Source organism: Colletes latitarsis, chromosome 9 (genome assembly GCF_051014445.1).
Source record: "Colletes latitarsis isolate SP2378_abdomen chromosome 9, iyColLati1, whole genome shotgun sequence".
NCBI classification, from domain to species: Eukaryota; Metazoa; Arthropoda; class Insecta; order Hymenoptera; family Colletidae; genus Colletes; species Colletes latitarsis.
In genome coordinates this window covers 9,521,344-9,542,463 of record NC_135142.1, presented here as the reverse complement: position 1 = coordinate 9,542,463, position 21,120 = coordinate 9,521,344, and positions in this window count along the sequence as shown.

Here is a 21,120-nt window from a genome sequence, read left to right as displayed (position 1 = left end):
GACCTAACCCAGACCTAACCGGTGTTATCCTCCAAAATATTGATCGAAACCAGGGTCAATTGACTGCTTCATTGTGTTACCACATTACTACGTGATTCAAACACGAAAAGAACCCAGGATCTGGCCAACAAGTATGCGAAGAAGGCAAAATCATGAGCCAGATGCGGGCATATCCCAGACCTAACCCAGACCTAACCGGTGTTATCCTCTGAAATATTGATCGAAACCAGGTTTAATTGACTGCCTCAGTGTGGTACCACATTACTACGTGATTCAAACACGGAAAAAACCCAGGATCTGGCCAACAAGTTTGCGAAGAAGGCAAAATCATGAGCCAGATGCGGGTATTACCCAGACCTAAGCCAGACCTAACCGGTGTTATCCTCTAAAATACTGAGCGAAACGAGGTTTAATTGACTCCTTCAGTGTGTTACCACATTACTACGTGATTCAAACACGAAAAAAACCCAGGATCTGGCCAACAAGTATGCGAAGAAGGCAAAATCATGAGCCAGATGCGGGCATAACCGAGACCTAACCCAGACCTAACCGGTGTTATCCTCTAAAATCCTGCCCGAATCCTGGTTTAATTGACTGCCTCAGTGTGGTACAACATTACTACGTGATTCAAACACGAAAAAAAGCAGGATCTGGCCAACAAGTATGCGAAGAAGGCAAAATCATGAGCCAGATGGGGGCATATCCCTGACCTAACCCTGACCTAATCGGTGTTATCCTCTGAAATATTGATGGAAACCAGGTTTAATTGACTGCCTCAGTGTGGTACCACATTACTACGTGATTCAAACACGAAAAAAACCCAGGATCTGGCCAACAAGTATGCGAATAAGGCAAAATCATGAGCCAGATGCGGGCATAACCCAGACCTAACCCAGACCTAACCGGTGTTATCCTCTAAAATATTGATCGAAACCAGTTTTAATTGACTGCCTCAGTGTGCTACAACATTACTACGTGATTCAAACACGGAAAAAACCCAGGGTCTGGCCAACAAGTTTGCGAAAAAGTCGAAATCATGAGCCAGATGCGGGCATAACCCAGACCTAACCCAGACCTAACCGGTGTTATCCTCCAAAATATTGATCGAAACCAGGGTTAATTGACTGCTTCATTGTGTTACCACATTACTACGTGATTCAAACACGAAAAAAACCCAGGATCTGGCCAACAAGTATGCGAAGAAGGCAAAATCATGAGCCAGATGCGGGCATAACCCAGACCTAACCCAGACCTAACCGGTGTTATCCTCTAAAATATTGATCGAAACCAGGTTTAATTGACTGCCTCAGTGTGCTACAACATTACTACGTGATTCAAACGCGAAAAAAACCCAGGATCTGGCCAACAAGTATGCGAAGATGGCAATATCATGAGCCAGATGCGGGTATTACCCAGACCTAAGCCAGACCTAACCGGTGTTATCCTCCAAAATATTGATCGAAGCCAGGGTTATTTGACTGCGTCATTGTGTTACCACATTACTACGTGATTCAAACACGAAAAAAACCCAGGATCTGGCCAACAAGTATGCGAATAAGGCAAAATCATGAGCCTGATGCGGGCATAACCCAGACATAACCCAGACCTAACCGGTGTTATCCTCTGAAATGTTGATCGAAACCAGGTTTAATTGACTGCTTCAGTGTGTTACCACATTACTACGTGATTCAAACACGAAAAAAACCCAGGATCTGGCCAACAAGTATGCGAAGAAGGCAAAATCATGAGCCAGATGCGGGTATTACCCAGACCTAAGCCAGACCTAACCGGTGTTATCCTCTAAAATACTGAGCGAAACGAGGTTTAATTGACTCCTTCAGTGTGTTACCACATTACTACGTGATTCAAACACGAAAAAAACCCAGGATCTGGCCAACAAGTATGCGAAGAAGGCAAAATCATGAGCCAGATGCGGGCATAACCGAGACCTAACCCAGACCTAACCGGTGTTATCCTCTAAAATCCTGTCCGAATCCTGGTTTAATTGACTGCCTCAGTGTGGTACAACATTACTACGTGATTCAAACACGAAAAAAACCAGGATCTGGCCAACAAGTATGCGAAGAAGGCAAAATCATGAGCCAGATGGGGGCATATCCCTGACCTAACCCTGACCTAATCGGTGTTATCCTCTGAAATATTGATCGAAACCAGGTTTAATTGACTGCCTCAGTGTGGTACCACATTACTACGTGATTCAAACACGAAAAAAACCCAGGATCTGGCCAACAAGTATGCGAAGAAGGCAAAATCATGAGCCAGATGCGGGCATAACCCAGACCTAACCCAGACCTAACCGGTGTTATCCTCTAAAATATTGATCGAAACCAGTTTTAATTGACTGCCTCAGTGTGCTACAACATTACTACGTGATTCAAACACGGAAAAAACCCAGGGTCTGGCCAACAAGTTTGCGAAAAAGTCGAAATCATGAGCCAGATGCGGGCATAACCCAGACCTAACCCAGACCTAACCGGTGTTATCCTCCAAAATATTGATCGAAACCAGGGTTAATTGACTGCTTCATTGTGTTACCACATTACTACGTGATTCAAACACGAAAAAAACCCAGGATCTGGCCAACAAGTATGCGAAGAAGGCAAAATCATGAGCCAGATGCGGGCATAACCCAGACCTAACCCAGACCTAACCGGTGTTATCCTCTAAAATATTGATCGAAACCAGGTTTAATTGACTGCCTCAGTGTGCTACAACATTACTACGTGATTCAAACGCGAAAAAAACCCAGGATCTGGCCAACAAGTATGCGAAGATGGCAATATCATGAGCCAGATGCGGGTATTACCCAGACCTAAGCCATACCTAACCGGTGATATCCTCCAAAATATTGATCGAAGCCAGGGTTATTTGACTGCGTCATTGTGTTACCACATTACTACGTGATTCAAACACGAAAAAAACCCAGGATCTGGCCAACAAGTATGCGAATAAGGCAAAATCATGAGCCAGATGCGGGCATAACCCAGACATAACCCAGACCAAACCGGTGTTATCCTCTGAAATGTTGATCGAAACCAGGTTTAATTGACTGCTTCAGTGTGTTACCACATTACTACGTGATTCAAACACGAAAAAAACCCAGGATCTGGCCAACAAGTATGCGAAGAAGGCAAAATCATGAGCCAGATGCGGGCATAACCCAGACCTAACCCAGACCTAACCGGTGTTATCCTCTGAAATATTGATCGAAACCAGGTTTAATTGACTGCTTCGGTGTGTTACCACATTACTACGTGATTCAAACGCGAAAAAAACCCAGGATCTGGCCAACAAGTATGCGAAGAAGGCAAAATCATGAGCCAGATGCGGGTATTACCCAGACCTAAGCCAGACCTAACCGGTGTTATCCTATAAAATACTGTCCGAATCCAGGTTTAATTGACTGCCTCAGTGTGGTACAACATTACTACGTGATTCAGACACGGAAGAAACCCATGATCTGGCCAACAAGTTTGCGAAAAAGGCGAAAGTATAAGCTAGATGCGGGCATATACCAGACCTAACCCAGACCTAACCGGTGTTATCCTCTGAAGTATTGATCGAAACCAGGTTTAATTGACTGCCTCAGTGTGGTACCACATTACTACGTGATTCAAACACGAAAAAACCCCAGGATCTGGCCAACAAGTATGCGAAGAAGGCAAAATCATGAGCTAGATGGGGGCATAACCCAGACCTAACCCAGACCTAACCGGTGTTATCCTCTAAAATACTGTCCGAATTCAGGTTTAATTGACTGCCTCAGTGTGGTACAACATTACTACGTGATTCAAACACGGAAAAAACCCTTGATCTGGCCAACAAGTTTGCGAAAAAGGCGAAAGTATAAGCTAGATGCGCGCATTTACCAGACCTAACCCAGACCTAACCGGTGTTATACTCTAAAATACTGTCCGAATCCAGGTTTAATGGATTGTTTCTGTGTCGTATGTGGTATGTGGTTACCACGTGATTCAAAACCGAAAAAAACCCAGGATCTAGCCAACATGTTTGCGAAAAAGGCGAAAGTATAAGCCAGATGCGGGCATAACCCAGACCTAACCCAGACCTAACCGGTGTCATCCTCTAAAATATTGATCGAAACCAGTTTTAATTGACTGCCTCAGTGTGCTACAACATTACTACGTGATTCAAACACGGAAAAAACCCAGGATCTGGCCAACAAGTTTGCGAGAAAGGCAAAATCATGAGCGAGATGCGGGCTTAACCCAGACCTAACCCAGACCTAACCGGTGTTATCCTCTAAAATACTGTCCGAATCCAGGTTTAATTGACTGCCTCAGTGTGGTACAACATTACTACGTGATTCAAACACGGAAGAAACCCATGATCTGGCCAACAAGTTTGCGAAAAAGGCGAAAGTATAAGCCAGATGCGCGCATATACCAGACCTAACCCAGACCTAACCGGTGTTATCCTCTAAAATATTGATCGAAACCAGGGTCAATTGACTGCTTCATTGTGTTACCACATTACTACGTGATTCAAACACGAAAAGAACCCAGGATCTGGCCAACAAGTATGCGAAGAAGGCAAAATCATGAGCCAGATGCGGGCATATCCCGGACCTAACCCAGACCTTACCGGTGTTATCCTCTGAAATATTGATCGAAACCAGGTTTAATTGACTGCTTCAGTGTGTTACCACATTCCTACGTGATTCAAACACGAAAAAAACCCAGGATCTGGCCAACAAGTATGCGAAGAAGGCAATATCATGAGCCAGATGCGGGCATAACCCAGACCTAACCCAGACCTAACCGGTGTTATCCTCTAAAATACTGTCCGAATCCAGGTTTAATTGACTGCCTCAGTGTGGTACAACATTACTACGTGATTCAAACACGGAAGAAACCCAGGATCTGGCCAACAAGTATGCGAAGAAGGCAAAATCATGAGCCAGATGCGGGCATAACCCAGACCTAACCCAGACCTAACCGGTGTTATCCTCTAAAATATTGATCGAATCCAGGTTTAATTGACTCCGTCAGTGTGTTACCACATTACTACGTGATTCAAACACGTAAAAAACCCAGGATCTGGCCAACAAGTATGCGAAGAAGGCAAAATCATGAGCCAGATGCGGGCATATCCCAGACTTAACCCAGACCTTACCGGTGTTATCCTCTGAAATATTGATCGAAACCAGGTTTAATTCACTGCTTCAGTGTGTTACCACATTACTACGTGATTCAAACACGAAAAAAACCCAGGATCTGGCCAACAAGTATGCGAATAAGGCGAAAGTGTAAGCCAGATGCGCGCATTTCCCAGACCTAACCCAGACCTAACCGGTGAAATCCTCTAAAATATTGATCGAAACCAGGTTTAATTGACTCCTTCAGTGTGTTACCACATTACTACGTGATTCAAACACGAAAAAAACCCAGGATCTGGCCAACAAGAATGCGAAGAAGGCAAAATCATGAGCCAGATGCGGGCATAACCCAGACCTAACCCAGACCTAACCGGTGTTATCCTCTAAAATATTGATCGAAACCAGGTTTAATTGACTGCCTCAGTGTGCTACAACATTACTACGTGATTCAAACACGGAAAAAACCCAGGATCTGGCCAACAAGTTTGCGAAAAAGGCAAAATCATGAGCCAGATGCGGGCATAACCCAGACCTAACCCAGACCTAACCGGAGTTATCCTCCAAAATATTGATCGAAGCCAGGGTTATTTGACTGCGTCATTGTGTTACCACATTACTATGTGATTCAAACACGAAAAAAACCCAGGATCTGGCCAACAAGTATGCGAAAAAGGCAAAATCATGAGCCAGATGCGGGCATAACCCAGACCTAACCCAGACCTAACCGGTGTTATCCTCTAAAATATTGATCGAAACCAGGTTTAATTGACTGCTTCAGTGTGTTACCACATTACTACGTGATTCAAACACGAAAAAAACCCAGGATCTGGCCAACAAGTATGCGAAGAAGGCAAAATCATGAGCCAGATGCGGGCATAACCCAGACCTAACCCAGACCTAACCGGTGTTATCCTCTAAAATACTGTCCGAATTCAGGTTTAATTGACTGCCTCAGTGTGGTACAACATTACTACGTGATTCAAACACGGAAAAAACCCTTGATCTGGCCAACAAGTTTGCGAAAAAGGCGAAAGTATAAGCTAGATGCGCGCATTTACCAGACCTAACCCAGACCTAACCGGTGTTATCCTCTAAAATACTGTCCGAATCCAGGTTTAATGGACTGTTTCTGTGTCGTATGTGGTATGTGGTTACCACGTGATTCAAAACCGAAAAAAACCCAGGATCTAGCCAACATGTTTGCGAAAAAGGCGAAAGTATAAGCCAGATGCGGGCATAACCCAGACCTAACCAAGACCTAACCGGTGTTATCCTCTAAAATATTGATCGAAACCAGTTTTAATTGACTGCCTCAGTGTGCTACAACATTACTACGTGATTCAAACACGGAAAAAACCCAGGATCTGGCCAACAAGTTTGCGAGAAAGGCAAAATCATGAGCGAGATGCGGGCATAACCCAGACCTAACCCAGACCTAACCGGTGTTATCCTCCAAAATATTGATCGAAACCAGGGTCAATTGACTGCTTCATTGTGTTACCACATTACTACGTGATTCAAACACGAAAAGAACCCAGGATCTGGCCAACAAGTATGCGAAGAAGGCAAAATCATGAGCCAGATGCGGGCATATCCCGGACCTAACCCAGACCTTACCGGTGTTATCCTCTGAAATATTGATCGAAACCAGGTTTAATTGACTGCTTCAGTGTGTTACCACATTACTACGTGATTCAAACGCGAAAAAAACCCAGGATCTGGCCAACAAGTATGCGAAGAAGGCAAAATCATGAGCCAGATGCGGGCATAACCCAGACCTAACCCAGACCTAACCGGTGTTATCCTCTAAAATATTGATCGAATCCAGGTTTAATTGACTCCGTCAGTGTGTTACCACATTACTACGTGATTCAAACACGAAAAAAACCCAGGATCTGGCCAACAAGTATGCGAAGAAGGCAAAATCATGAGCCAGATGCGGGCATAACCCAGACCTAACCCAGACCTAACCGGTGTTATCCTCCAAAATATTGATCGAAGCCAGGGTTATTTGACTGCGTCATTGTGTTACCACATTACTACGTGATTCAAACACGAAAAAAACCCAGGATCTGGCCAACAAGTATGCGAAGAAGGCAAAATCATGAGCCAGATGCGGGCATAACCCACACCTAACCCAGACCTAACCGGTGTTATCCTCTGAAATATTGATCGAAACCAGGTTTAATTGACTGCTTCAGTGTGTTACCACATTACTACGTGATTCAAACGGGAAAAAAACCCAGGATCTGGCCAACAAGTATGCGAAGAAGGCAAAATCATGAGCCAGATGCGGGTATTACCCAGACCTAAGCCAGACCTAACCGGTGTTATCGTCCAAAATATTGATCGAAGCCAGGGTTATTTGACTGCGTCATTGTGTTACCACATTACTGCGTGATTCAAACACGAAAAAAACCCAGGATCTGGCCAACAAGTATGCGAAGAAGGCAAAATCATGAGCCAGATGCGGCCATAACCCAGACCTAACCCAGACCTAACCGGTGTTATCCTCTGAAATATTGATCGAAACCAGGTTTAATTGGCTGCTTCAGTGTGTTACCACATTACTACGTGATTCAAACACGAAAAGAACCCAGGATCTGGCCAACAAGTATGCGAAGAAGGCAAAATCATGAGCCAGATGCGGGCATATCCCGGACCTAACCCAGACCTTACCGGTGTTATCCTCTGAAATATTGATCGAAACCAGGTTTAATTGACTGCTTCAGTGTGTTACCACATTACTACGTGATTCAAACGCGAAAAAAACCCAGGATCTGGCCAACAAGTATGCGAAGAAGGCAAAATCATGAGCCAGATGCGGGCATAACCCAGACCTAACCCAGACCTAACCGGTGTTATCCTCTAAAATATTGATCGAATCCAGGTTTAATTGACTCCGTCAGTGTGTTACCACATTACTACGTGATTCAAACACGAAAAAAACCCAGGATCTGGCCAACAAGTATGCGAAGAAGGCAAAATCATGAGCCAGATGCGGGCATAACCCAGACCTAACCCAGACCTAACCGGTGTTATCCTCCAAAATATTGATCGAAGCCAGGGTTATTTGACTGCGTCATTGTGTTACCACATTACTACGTGATTCAAACACGAAAAAAACCCAGGATCTGGCCAACAAGTATGCGAAGAAGGCAAAATCATGAGCCAGATGCGGGCATAACCCAGACCTAACCCAGTCCTAACCGGTGTTATCCTCTACAATACTGTCCGAATCCAGGTTTAATTGACTGCCTCAGTGTGGTACATCATTACTACGTGATTCAAACACGGAAGAAACCCATGATCTGGCCAACAAGTTTGCGAAAAAGGCGAAAGTATAAGCCAGATGCGCGCATATACCAGACCTAACCCAGACCTAACCGGTGTTATCCTCTAAAATATTGATCGAAACCAGGTTTAATTGACTGCTTCAGTGTGTTACCACATCACTACGTGATTCAAACACGAAAAAAACCCAGGATCTGGCCAACAAGTATGCGAAGAAGGCAAAATCATGAGCCAGATGCGGGCATAACCCAGACCTAGCCCAGACCTAACCGGTGTTATCCTCTAAAATATTGATCGAAACCAGGTTTAATTGACTGCTTCAGTGTGTTACCACATCACTACGTGATTCAAACGCCAAAAAAACCCAGGATCTGGCCAACAAGTATGCGAAGAAGGCAAAATCATGAGCCAGATGCGGGCATAACCCAGACCTAACCCAGACCTAACCGGTGTTATCCTCTGAAATATTGATCGAAACCAGGTTTAATTGACGGCTTCAGTGTGTTACCACATTACTACGTGATTCAAACGCGAAAAAAACCCAGGATCTGGCCAACAAGTATGCGAAGAAGGCAAAATCATGAGCCAGATGCGGGTATTACCCAGACCTAAGCCAGACCTAACCGGTGTTATCCTCTAAAATACTGAGCGAAACGAGGTTTAATTGACTCCTTCAGTGTGTTACCACATAACTACGTGATTCAAACACGAAAAAAACCCAGGATCTGGCCAACAAGTATGCGAAGAAGGCAAAATCATGAGCCAGATGCGGGCATAACCCAGACCTAACCCAGACCTAACCGGCGTTATCCTCTAAAATATTGATCGAAACCAGGTTTAATTGACTGCTTCAGTGTGGTACCACATTACTGCGTTATTCAAACCGGAAAAAACCCAGGATCTGGCCAGCAAGTTTGCGAAAAAGGTGAAAGTATAAGCCAGATGCGCGCATATCCCAGACCTAACCCAGACCTAACCGGTGTTATCCTCTGAAATATTGATCGAAACCAGGTTTAATTGACTGCTTCAGTGTGTTGCCACATTACTACGTGATTCAAACACGAAAAAAACCCAGGATCTGGCCAACAAGTATGCGAAGAAGGCAAAATCATGAGCCAGATGCGGGCATAACCCAGACCTAACCCAGACCTAACCGGTGTTATCCTCTGAAATATTGATCGAAACCAGGTTTAATTGACTGCTTCAGTGTGTTACCACATTACTACGTGATTCAAACGCGAAAAAACCCAGGATCTGGCCAACAAGTTTGCGAAAAAGGCGAAAGTATAAGCCAGATGCGCGCATATCCCAGACCTAACCCAGACCTAACCGGTGTTATCCTCTAAAATATTCATCGAAACCAGGTTTAATTGACTGCTTCAGTGTGTTACCACATTACTGCGTGATTCAAACACGAAAAAAACCCAGGATCTGGCCGACAAGTATGCGAAGAAGGCAAAATCATGAGCCAGATGCGGGCATAACCCAGACCTAACCCAGACCTAACCGGTGTTATCCTCTAAAATACTGTCCGAATCCAGGTTTAATTGACTGCCTCAGTGTGGTACAACATTACTACGTGATTCAAACACGGAAGAAACCCATGATCTGGCCAACAAGTTTGCGAAAAAGGCGAAAGTATAAGCCAGATGCGCGCATATACCAGACCTAACCCAGACCTAACCGGTGTTATCCTCTAAAATATTGATCGAAACCAGGTTTAATTGACTGCTTCAGTGTGTTACCACATTACTACGTGATTCAAACACGAAAAAAACCCAGGATCTGGCCAACAAGTATGCGAAGAAGGCAAAATCATGAGCCAGATGCGGGCATAACCCAGACCTAACCCAGACCTAACCGGTGTTATCCTCTAAAATACTGTCCGAATCCAGGTTTAATTGACTGCCTCAGTGTGGTACAACATTACTACGTGATTCAAACACGGAAGAAACCCATGATCTGGCCAACAAGTTTGCGAAAAAGGCGAAAGTATAAGCCAGATGCGCGCATATACCAGACCTACTATGCGAAGAAGGCAAAATCATGAGCCAGATGCGGACATAACCCAGACGAAACCCAAGCCTAACCGGTGTTATCCTCCGAAATATTGATCGAAACCAGGTTTAATTGACTGCCTCAGTGTGGTACAACATTACTACGTGATTCAAACACGAAAAAAACCCAGGATCTGGCCAACAAGTTTGCGAAAAAGGCAAAATCATGAGCCAGATGCGCGCATATCCCAGACCTCACCTAGACCTAACCGGTGTTATCCTCTAAAATACTGTCCGAATCCAGGTTTAATTGACTGCCTCAGTGTGGTACAACATTACTACGTGATTCAAACACGGAAGAAACCCAGGATCTGGCCAACAAGTATGCGAAGAAGGCAAAATCATGAGCCAGATGCGGGCATAACCCAGACCTAACCCAGACCTAACCGGTGTTATCCTCTAAAATATTGATCGAATCCAGGTTTAATTGACTCCGTCAGTGTGTTACCACATTACTACGTGATTCAAACACGTAAAAAACCCAGGATCTGGCCAACAAGTATGCGAAGAAGGCAAAATCATGAGCCAGATGCGGGCATATCCCAGACTTAACCCAGACCTTACCGGTGTTATCCTCTGAAATATTGATCGAAACCAGGTTTAATTCACTGCTTCAGTGTGTTACCACATTACTACGTGATTCAAACACGAAAAAAACCCAGGATCTGGCCAACAAGTATGCGAAGAAGGCAAAATCATGAGCCAGATGCGGGCATAACCCAGACCTAACCCAGACCTAACCGGTGAAATCCTCTAAAATATTGATCGAAACCAGGTTTAATTGACTCCTTCAGTGTGTTACCACATTACTACGTGATTCAAACACGAAAAAAACCCAGGATCTGGCCAACAAGAATGCGAAGAAGGCAAAATCATGAGCCAGATGCGGGCATAACCCAGACCTAACCCAGACCTAACCGGTGTTATCCTCTAAAATATTGATCGAAACCAGGTTTAATTGACTGCCTCAGTGTGCTACAACATTACTACGTGATTCAAACACGGAAAAAACCCAGGATCTGGCCAACAAGTTTGCGAAAAAGGCAAAATCATGAGCCAGATGCGGGCATAACCCAGACCTAACCCAGACCTAACCGGAGTTATCCTCCAAAATATTGATCGAAGCCAGGGTTATTTGACTGCGTCATTGTGTTACCACATTACTATGTGATTCAAACACGAAAAAAACCCAGGATCTGGCCAACAAGTATGCGAAAAAGGCAAAATCATGAGCCAGATGCGGGCATAACCCAGACCTAACCCAGACCTAACCGGTGTTATCCTCTAAAATATTGATCGAAACCAGGTTTAATTGACTGCTTCAGTGTGTTACCACATTACTACGTGATTCAAACACGAAAAAAACCCAGGATCTGGCCAACAAGTATGCGAAGAAGGCAAAATCATGAGCCAGATGCGGGCATAACCCAGACCTAACCCAGACCTAACCGGTGTTATCCTCTAAAATACTGTCCGAATTCAGGTTTAATTGACTGCCTCAGTGTGGTACAACATTACTACGTGATTCAAACACGGAAAAAACCCTTGATCTGGCCAACAAGTTTGCGAAAAAGGCGAAAGTATAAGCTAGATGCGCGCATTTACCAGACCTAACCCAGACCTAACCGGTGTTATCCTCTAAAATACTGTCCGAATCCAGGTTTAATGGACTGTTTCTGTGTCGTATGTGGTATGTGGTTACCACGTGATTCAAAACCGAAAAAAACCCAGGATCTAGCCAACATGTTTGCGAAAAAGGCGAAAGTATAAGCCAGATGCGGGCATAACCCAGACCTAACCAAGACCTAACCGGTGTTATCCTCTAAAATATTGATCGAAACCAGTTTTAATTGACTGCCTCAGTGTGCTACAACATTACTACGTGATTCAAACACGGAAAAAACCCAGGATCTGGCCAACAAGTTTGCGAGAAAGGCAAAATCATGAGCGAGATGCGGGCATAACCCAGACCTAACCCAGACCTAACCGGTGTTATCCTCCAAAATATTGATCGAAACCAGGGTCAATTGACTGCTTCATTGTGTTACCACATTACTACGTGATTCAAACACGAAAAGAACCCAGGATCTGGCCAACAAGTATGCGAAGAAGGCAAAATCATGAGCCAGATGCGGGCATATCCCGGACCTAACCCAGACCTTACCGGTGTTATCCTCTGAAATATTGATCGAAACCAGGTTTAATTGACTGCTTCAGTGTGTTACCACATTACTACGTGATTCAAACGCGAAAAAAACCCAGGATCTGGCCAACAAGTATGCGAAGAAGGCAAAATCATGAGCCAGATGCGGGCATAACCCAGACCTAACCCAGACCTAACCGGTGTTATCCTCTAAAATATTGATCGAATCCAGGTTTAATTGACTCCGTCAGTGTGTTACCACATTACTACGTGATTCAAACACGAAAAAAACCCAGGATCTGGCCAACAAGTATGCGAAGAAGGCAAAATCATGAGCCAGATGCGGGCATAACCCAGACCTAACCCAGACCTAACCGGTGTTATCCTCCAAAATATTGATCGAAGCCAGGGTTATTTGACTGCGTCATTGTGTTACCACATTACTACGTGATTCAAACACGAAAAAAACCCAGGATCTGGCCAACAAGTATGCGAAGAAGGCAAAATCATGAGCCAGATGCGGGCATAACCCACACCTAACCCAGACCTAACCGGTGTTATCCTCTGAAATATTGATCGAAACCAGGTTTAATTGACTGCTTCAGTGTGTTACCACATTACTACGTGATTCAAACGGGAAAAAAACCCAGGATCTGGCCAACAAGTATGCGAAGAAGGCAAAATCATGAGCCAGATGCGGGTATTACCCAGACCTAAGCCAGACCTAACCGGTGTTATCGTCCAAAATATTGATCGAAGCCAGGGTTATTTGACTGCGTCATTGTGTTACCACATTACTGCGTGATTCAAACACGAAAAAAACCCAGGATCTGGCCAACAAGTATGCGAAGAAGGCAAAATCATGAGCCAGATGCGGCCATAACCCAGACCTAACCCAGACCTAACCGGTGTTATCCTCTGAAATATTGATCGAAACCAGGTTTAATTGGCTGCTTCAGTGTGTTACCACATTACTACGTGATTCAAACACGAAAAGAACCCAGGATCTGGCCAACAAGTATGCGAAGAAGGCAAAATCATGAGCCAGATGCGGGCATATCCCGGACCTAACCCAGACCTTACCGGTGTTATCCTCTGAAATATTGATCGAAACCAGGTTTAATTGACTGCTTCAGTGTGTTACCACATTACTACGTGATTCAAACGCGAAAAAAACCCAGGATCTGGCCAACAAGTATGCGAAGAAGGCAAAATCATGAGCCAGATGCGGGCATAACCCAGACCTAACCCAGACCTAACCGGTGTTATCCTCTAAAATATTGATCGAATCCAGGTTTAATTGACTCCGTCAGTGTGTTACCACATTACTACGTGATTCAAACACGAAAAAAACCCAGGATCTGGCCAACAAGTATGCGAAGAAGGCAAAATCATGAGCCAGATGCGGGCATAACCCAGACCTAACCCAGACCTAACCGGTGTTATCCTCCAAAATATTGATCGAAGCCAGGGTTATTTGACTGCGTCATTGTGTTACCACATTACTACGTGATTCAAACACGAAAAAAACCCAGGATCTGGCCAACAAGTATGCGAAGAAGGCAAAATCATGAGCCAGATGCGGGCATAACCCAGACCTAACCCAGTCCTAACCGGTGTTATCCTCTACAATACTGTCCGAATCCAGGTTTAATTGACTGCCTCAGTGTGGTACATCATTACTACGTGATTCAAACACGGAAGAAACCCATGATCTGGCCAACAAGTTTGCGAAAAAGGCGAAAGTATAAGCCAGATGCGCGCATATACCAGACCTAACCCAGACCTAACCGGTGTTATCCTCTAAAATATTGATCGAAACCAGGTTTAATTGACTGCTTCAGTGTGTTACCACATCACTACGTGATTCAAACACGAAAAAAACCCAGGATCTGGCCAACAAGTATGCGAAGAAGGCAAAATCATGAGCCAGATGCGGGCATAACCCAGACCTAGCCCAGACCTAACCGGTGTTATCCTCTAAAATATTGATCGAAACCAGGTTTAATTGACTGCTTCAGTGTGTTACCACATCACTACGTGATTCAAACGCCAAAAAAACCCAGGATCTGGCCAACAAGTATGCGAAGAAGGCAAAATCATGAGCCAGATGCGGGCATAACCCAGACCTAACCCAGACCTAACCGGTGTTATCCTCTGAAATATTGATCGAAACCAGGTTTAATTGACGGCTTCAGTGTGTTACCACATTACTACGTGATTCAAACGCGAAAAAAACCCAGGATCTGGCCAACAAGTATGCGAAGAAGGCAAAATCATGAGCCAGATGCGGGTATTACCCAGACCTAAGCCAGACCTAACCGGTGTTATCCTCTAAAATACTGAGCGAAACGAGGTTTAATTGACTCCTTCAGTGTGTTACCACATAACTACGTGATTCAAACACGAAAAAAACCCAGGATCTGGCCAACAAGTATGCGAAGAAGGCAAAATCATGAGCCAGATGCGGGCATAACCCAGACCTAACCCAGACCTAACCGGCGTTATCCTCTAAAATATTGATCGAAACCAGGTTTAATTGACTGCTTCAGTGTGGTACCACATTACTGCGTTATTCAAACCGGAAAAAACCCAGGATCTGGCCAGCAAGTTTGCGAAAAAGGTGAAAGTATAAGCCAGATGCGCGCATATCCCAGACCTAACCCAGACCTAACCGGTGTTATCCTCTGAAATATTGATCGAAACCAGGTTTAATTGACTGCTTCAGTGTGTTGCCACATTACTACGTGATTCAAACACGAAAAAAACCCAGGATCTGGCCAACAAGTATGCGAAGAAGGCAAAATCATGAGCCAGATGCGGGCATAACCCAGACCTAACCCAGACCTAACCGGTGTTATCCTCTGAAATATTGATCGAAACCAGGTTTAATTGACTGCTTCAGTGTGTTACCACATTACTACGTGATTCAAACGCGAAAAAACCCAGGATCTGGCCAACAAGTTTGCGAAAAAGGCGAAAGTATAAGCCAGATGCGCGCATATCCCAGACCTAACCCAGACCTAACCGGTGTTATCCTCTAAAATATTCATCGAAACCAGGTTTAATTGACTGCTTCAGTGTGTTACCACATTACTGCGTGATTCAAACACGAAAAAAACCCAGGATCTGGCCGACAAGTATGCGAAGAAGGCAAAATCATGAGCCAGATGCGGGCATAACCCAGACCTAACCCAGACCTAACCGGTGTTATCCTCTAAAATACTGTCCGAATCCAGGTTTAATTGACTGCCTCAGTGTGGTACAACATTACTACGTGATTCAAACACGGAAGAAACCCATGATCTGGCCAACAAGTTTGCGAAAAAGGCGAAAGTATAAGCCAGATGCGCGCATATACCAGACCTAACCCAGACCTAACCGGTGTTATCCTCTAAAATATTGATCGAAACCAGGTTTAATTGACTGCTTCAGTGTGTTACCACATTACTACGTGATTCAAACACGAAAAAAACCCAGGATCTGGCCAACAAGTATGCGAAGAAGGCAAAATCATGAGCCAGATGCGGGCATAACCCAGACCTAACCCAGACCTAACCGGTGTTATCCTCTAAAATACTGTCCGAATCCAGGTTTAATTGACTGCCTCAGTGTGGTACAACATTACTACGTGATTCAAACACGGAAGAAACCCATGATCTGGCCAACAAGTTTGCGAAAAAGGCGAAAGTATAAGCCAGATGCGCGCATATACCAGACCTACTATGCGAAGAAGGCAAAATCATGAGCCAGATGCGGACATAACCCAGACGAAACCCAAGCCTAACCGGTGTTATCCTCCGAAATATTGATCGAAACCAGGTTTAATTGACTGCCTCAGTGTGGTACAACATTACTACGTGATTCAAACACCAAAAAAACCCAGGATCTGGCCAACAAGTTTGCGAAAAAGGCAAAATCATGAGCCAGATGCGCGCATATCCCAGACCTCACCTAGACCTAACCGGTGTTATCCTCTAAAATACTGTCCGAATCCAGGTTTAATTGACTGCCTCAGTGTGGTACAACATTACTACGTGATTCAAACACGGAAGAAACCCATGATCTGGCCAACAAGTTTGCGAAAAAGGCGAAAGTATAAGCCAGATGCGCGCATATACCAGACCTCACCCAGACCTAACCGGTGTTATCCTCTAAAATACTGTCCGAATCCAGGTTCAATGGATTGTTTCTGTCTCGTACCACATTACCACGTGATGCAAACCCGAAAAAACCCAGGATCTAGCCAACAAGTTTGCGAAAATGCAAAATCATGAGCCAGATGCGGGCATATCCCAGACTTAACCCAGACCTAACCGGTGTTATCCTCTGAAATATTGATCGAAACCAGGTTTAATTGACTCCGTCAGTGTGTTACCACATTACTACGTGATTCAAACACGAAAAAAACCCAGGATCTGGCCAACAAGTATGCGAAGAAGGCAAAATCATGAGCCAGATGCGGGCATAACCCAGACCTAACCGGTGTTATCCTCTAAAATACTGTCCGAATCCAGGTTTAATGGACTGTTTCTGTGTGGTGCCACATTACTGCGTGATTCAAACACGAAAAAAACCCTGGATCTGGCCAACAAGTATGCGAAAAAGGCGAAGGTATAAGCCAGATGCGCGCATATACCAGACCTAACCCAGACCTAACCGGTGTTATTCTCTAAAATATTGATCGAAACCAGGTTTAATTGACTGCTTCAGTGTGTTACCACATTACTACGTGATTCAAACACGAAAAAAACCCAGGATCTGGCCAACAAGTATGCGAAGAAGGCAAAATCATGAGCCAGATGCGGGCATATCCCGGACTTAACCCAGACCTAACCGGTGTTAACCTCTGAAATATTGATCGAAACCAGGTTTAATTGACTGCCTCAGTGTGGTACCACATTACTACGTGATTCAAACACGGAAAAAACCCAGGATCTGGCCAACAAGTTTGCGAAAAAGGCGAAAGTATAAGCCAGATGCGCGCATATCCCAGACCTAACCCAGACCTAACCGGTGTTATCCTCTAAAATATTGGTCGAAACCAGGTTTAATTGACTGCTTCAGTGTGTTACCACATTACTACGTGATTCATACGCGAAAAAAACCCAGGATCTGGCCAACAAGTATGCGAAGAAGGCAAAATCATGAGCCAGATGCGGGCATAACCCGGACCTAACCCAGACCTAACCGGTGTTATCCTCCAAAATATTGATCGAAGCCAGGGTTATTTGACTGCGTCATTGTGTTACCACATTACTACGTGATTCAAACACGAAAAAAACCCAGGATCAGGCCAACAAGTATGCGAAGAAGGCAAAATCATGAGCCAGATGCGGGTATTACCCAGACCTAAGCCAGACCTAACCGGTGTTATCCTCTAAAATACTGAGCGAAACGAGGTTTAATTGACTCCTTCAGTGTGTTACCACATTACTACGTGATTCAAACACGAAAAAAACCCAGGATCTGGCCAACAAGTATGCGAAGAAGGCAAAATCATGAGCCAGATGCGGGCATAACCCAGACCTAACCCAGACCTAACCGGTGTTATCCTCTAAAATATTGATCGAAACCAGGTTTAATTGACTCCGTCAGTGTGTTACCACATTACTACGTGATTCAAACACGAAAAAAACCCAGGATCTGGCCAACAAGTATGCGAAGAAGGCAAAATCATGAGCCAGATGCGGGCATAACCCAGACCTAACCCAGTCCTAACCGGTGTTATCCTCTAAAATATTGATCGAAACCAGGTTTAATTGACTGCTTCAGTGTGTTACCACATTACTACGTGATTCAAACACGAAAAAAACCCAGGATCTGGCCAACAAGTATGCGAAGAAGGCAAAATCATGAGCCAGATGCGGGCATAACCCAGACCTAACCCAGACCTAACCGGTGTTATCCTCTAAAATATTGATCGAAACCAGGTTTAATTGACTCCGTCAGTGTGTTACCACATTACTACGTGATTCAAACACGAAAAAAGCCAAGGATCTGGCCAACAAGTATGCGAAGAAGGCAAAATCATGAGCCAGATGCGGGCATAACCCAGACCTAACCCAGACCTAACCGGTGTTATCCTCCAAAATATTGATCGAAGCCAGGGTTATTTGACTGCGTCATTGTGTTACCACATTACTACGTGATTCAAACACGAAAAAAACCCAGGATCTGGCCAACAAGTATGCGAAGAAGGCAAAATCATGAGCCAGATGCGGGCATAACCCAGACCTAACCCAGACCTAACCGGTGTTATCCTCTAAAATACTGTCCGAATCCAGGTTTAATTGACTGCCTCAGTGTGGTACAACATTACTACGTGATTCAAACACGGAAGAAACCCATGATCTGGCCAACAAGTTTGCGAAAAAGGCGAAAGTATAAGCCAGATGCGCGCATATACCAGACCTAACCCAGACCTATCCGGTGTTATCCTCTAAAATATTGATCGAAACCAGGTTTAATTGACTGCTTCAGTGTGTTACCACATTACTACGTGATTCAAACACGAAAAAAACCCAGGATCTGGCCAACAAGTATGCGAAGAAGGCAAAATCATGAGCCAGATGCAGGCATAACCCAGACCTAACCCAGACCTAACCGGAGTTATCCTCTGAAATATTGATCGAAACCAGGTTTAATTGACTGCTTCAGTGTGTTACCACATTACTACGTGATTCAAACGCGAAAAAAACCCAGGATCAGGCCAACAAGTATGCGAAGAAGGCAAAATCATGAGCCAGATGCGGGTATTTCCCAGACCTAAGCCAGACCTAACCGGTGTTATCCTCTAAAATACTGAGCGAAACGAGGTTTAATTGACTCCTTCAGTGTGTTACCACATAACTACGTGATTCAAACACGAAAAAAACCCAGGATCTGGCCAACAAGTATGCGAAGAAGGCAAAATCATGAGCCAGATGCGGGCATAACCCAGACCTAACCCAGACCTAACCGGTGTTATCCTCTAAAATATTGATCGAAACCAGGTTTAATTGACTCCGTCAGTGTGTTACCACATTACTACGTGATTCAAACACGAAAAAAACCCAGGATCTGGCCAACAAGTATGCGAAGAAGGCAAAATCATGAGCCAGATGCAGGCATAACCCAGACCTAACCCAGTCCTAACCGGTGTTATCCTCTAAAATATTGACCGAAACCAGGTTTAATTGACTGCTTCAGTGTGTTACCACATTACTACGTGATTCAAACACGAAAAAAAACCCAGGATCTGGCCAACAAGTATGCGAAGAAGGCAAAATCATGAGCCAGATGCGGGCATAACCCAGATCTAACCCAGACCTAACCGGTGTTATCCTCTAAAATATTGATCGAAACCAGGTTTAATTGACTCCGTCAGTGTGTTACCACATTACTACGTGATTCAAACACGAAAAAAACCCAGGATCTGGCCAACAAGTATGCGAAGAAGGCAAAATCATGAGCCAGATGCGGGCATAACCCAGACCTAACCCAGTCCTAACCGGTGTTATCCTCTAAAATATTGACCGAAACCAGGTTTAATTGACTGCTTCAGTGTGTTACCACATTACTACGTGATTCAAACACGAAAAAAAACCCAGGATCTGGCCAACAAGTATGCGAAGAAGGCAAAATCATGAGCCAGATGCGGGCATAACCCAGACCTAACCCAGACCTAGCCGGTGTTATCCTCTAAAATACTGTCCGAATCCAGGTTTAATGGACTGTTTCTGTGTGGTGTCACATTACTGCGTGATTCAAACACGAAAAAAACCCTGGATCTGGCCAACAAGTTTGCGAAGAAGGCGAAGGTATAAGCCAGATGCGCGCATATACCAGACCTAACCCAGACCTAACCGGTGTTATCCTCTAAAATATTGATCGAAACCAGGTTTAATTGACTGCTTCAGTGTGTTACCACATTACTACGTGATTCAAACACGAAAAAAACCCAGGATCTGGCCAACAAGTATGCGAAGAAGGCAAAATCATGAGCCAGATGCGGGCATATCCCGGACTTATCCCAGACCTAACCGGTGTTATCCTCTGAAATATTGATCGAAACCATGTTTAATTGACTGCTTCAGTGTGGTACCACATTACTACGTGATTCAAACACGGAAAAAACCCAGGATCTGGCCAACAAGTTTGCGAAAAAGGCGAAAGTATAAGCCAGATGCGCGCATATCCCAGACCTAACCCAGACCTAACCGGTGTTATCCTCTAAAATATTGATCGAAACCAGGTTTAATTGACTGCTTCAGTGTGTTACTACATTACTACGTGATTCAAACACGAAAAAAACCCAGGATCTGGCCAACAAGTATGCGAAGAAGGCAAAATCATGAGCCAGATGCGGGCATATCCCGGACTTAACCCAGACCTAACCGGTGTTATCCTCTGAAATATTGATCGAAACCAGGTTTAATTGACTGCCTCAGTGTGGTACCACATTACTACGTGATTCAAACACGGAAAAAACCCAGGATCTGGCC